The sequence below is a fragment of the Marmota marmota genome, unplaced genomic scaffold (assembly GCF_001458135.2).
Source record: "Marmota marmota marmota unplaced genomic scaffold, marMar, whole genome shotgun sequence".
NCBI lineage: Eukaryota > Metazoa > Chordata > Mammalia > Rodentia > Sciuridae > Marmota > Marmota marmota.
In genome coordinates this window covers 1,141,659-1,144,536 of record NW_026000338.1, presented here as the reverse complement: position 1 = coordinate 1,144,536, position 2,878 = coordinate 1,141,659, and positions in this window count along the sequence as shown.

Genomic DNA, 2,878 nt, shown 5'->3' with positions numbered 1-2,878 from the left:
GGAGGGGGCAGGGGATTAGCAAGGATGGTGGAATGTGATGGACATCATTATACAAAGTACATGTATGAAGACTTGAATTGGGTGTCAACATACTTCATATACAAACAGAGGTATGAAAACTTGTGGTACATATGTGTATTAAGAATTATAATGCAAAAAAACCCAAAGTACATGTATAAAGGCATGAATTGGCGTGAATATACTTTATATACAGAGATATGAAAAATTGTGGTCTATATGTGTAATAAGAATTGTAATGCATTCCACTGCATTGTGTGTTTTGAAAAATAAATCAATAAAAGATAAAAAAATAAAAATATGTACCCTAATATTTTCTATAAGTAAATTTTATAAGAACCAAAAAAAAAAAAATGGGCTGGGGATATAGCTCAGTAGTAAAGGTTAAATACTCAGCACAAAAAAAATAAGGATAAATGTGATGTTATGGCTTTTTACTACAAATGAAAAGTAATAAATTAAAATAATCAGTGGCAGCTAGTAATTATATTGAATTATTATTTTTTACTAAGATTAATATTTTGGTTCAGAATCTACTTTTTCTGCTCATGTAGACATGGTCTTAATATATAATGCAGACATTGGGGAACATTCTGTCACCTGATGAGGAGTTAAGGTAGGAAGAGAATGCAGTTTCTATGAAAATTAAATGTTGAACCATTCATTAGTCACCTGTATCATCTTAATTTATTTAGTATGACTTGTTTTGTGGGCACCATGGGGAACTGGGATAATCAGAAGGGTAATGTTTCTAGTCAAAAGTCCAGAAGTTTGGAAAGTCTATGTTTTTTAAAACTGTTTTTACTTTATTTTATTTATTTATTTTTAGTTGTCAATGGACTTTTATTTTCTTTATTTATATGTGGTGCTGAGGATGGAAACCAGTGCCTCACACATGTTAGGCAAGCACTCTACTACTGAGCTACAACCCTATCCCCTAGAAAGTCAATATGTGAATTAATTAGTGTGGGGCTGGTGGTAGCAAGGCTGGCTAGGTGAAGATAACATCTAAAGATACATTATACAGCAGAACTTTCTGTGATAATAGAAATGCTCTCTATATTAGCTATCCAATATGGTGGCCACTACCCACATGTTGGCATTAGGCTCTTGAAATATTTCTACTGTGACTGAAGAACTGCATTTTTATAATTTTATTTAATTTTAATTAATTCTAACTCACATGTTCACATGTGGCCACTACTTTAGGCACTGCATATCTAGGGTCTAGGGAGGTAGTACAGAATAATCTCAATCTAGATAGCAAAAGAGAGGTTGATTTAAAGTGATGTGGGGCTGTGGTTTTAGCTCAGTGGTAGAGCACTTGCCTAGCACATGTGAGGCACTGGGTTTGATTCTCAGCATCACATAAAAATAAAAGTACTGTGTCCATCTACAACTAAACAAAATTAACAAAAAGTGATGTGGATTGGGCTGGGATTGTGGCTCAGCGGTAGAGCACTCACCTAGCATGGGTGGGACCTGGGTTGGATCCTCAGCACCACATAAAAATAAAGGCATTGTGTTGTGTCCATCTATACCTAAATAAATAAATAAATAAATGTTAAAAAAGAGGGTTTTTTTAAAGTGATGTGGATAAAGCTATTATCATCAAGGAAGTAGTATATCAGGCAAAAGTCAAGTCCAAAGAAGATGGCAGAATAGCTTTCTACCATCATATCTCCACAGCATACCAATTTAAAGAATCACCTACAAATGAGAATACCATTGTGGGAATCTGGGAGTCCAGCAGAGAATTTTCAGCATACACTTGGACCAAGTAGTTAAAAATAGATGTATTGAAGAATTCAGACAGGAGGATCACAAGTTCAAGGTGAGCCCCAGAAATTTAGTGAGGCCCTAAGCAGCTTAGTGAGACACTGTCAGAAAAAAAAAATTAAGGATTGGTGGTATCTCTCAATCGTTAAGTGCCCCTGGGTTCAATCCCTAATGCGAAATAAATAAATAAATAAAAGAGAGTGGATGAAGTGGATGTTTCTTCAAATGCACAAACAGCAAGACTTCAAGGAACAAGAAAAAAAACATAGATACAAGGTGCCATCAAAGGAACAACAGTTTTACAGTAATTTACCCCCAAAGTTCCATGGAAAGCAGTATGGAGCTTCCTTAGAAAACTTGGAATGGAACCATCATTTGACCCAGCTATCCCACTCCTTGGTTTATACCCAAAGGACTTAAAATCAGCATACTACAGGGACACAGCCACATCAATGTTTATAGCAGCTCAATTCACAGTAGCTAAACTATGGAATCAACAGATGAATGGATAAAAAGTGTGGTATATATACATAAAGAACTATTACTCAGCCATAAGAAGAATGAAATTATGGCATTTTCTGGTAAATGGATGGAACTGGAGACTATCATACTAAGTGAAATAAGCCAATCCCAAAGAACCAAAGGCTGAATATTATCTCTGATATGTGGATGCTAATTCACAATGGGAAGGGGCTAGGGAAGAATAGAGGTACTTTAGATTAGACAGAGGGCTGTGAAAGGAGGGGAGGGGATATGGGAGTAGGAAGGATAATAGAATGAACAAGACATTCTGACCATATGTGCATATATGTTTACATGACCAATGTAATTCTACATTATGTAAACCAGAAGAATGAGAAGTTATACTCCATTTATATAAGATGTGTCTAAATGCATTCTATTCTCATATATAATTAATTAGAACAAATAAAAAATGAGATCTAGAAATTGCCTTAAAAAAGAATTCAAAATAATTGTTTTAGGGCTGGGGATACAGCTTGGTTGGTAGAGTGCTTGCCTCACATGCACAAGGTCCTGTGTTCGAGCTCCAGCATTAATAATAATAATAATAATAATAATA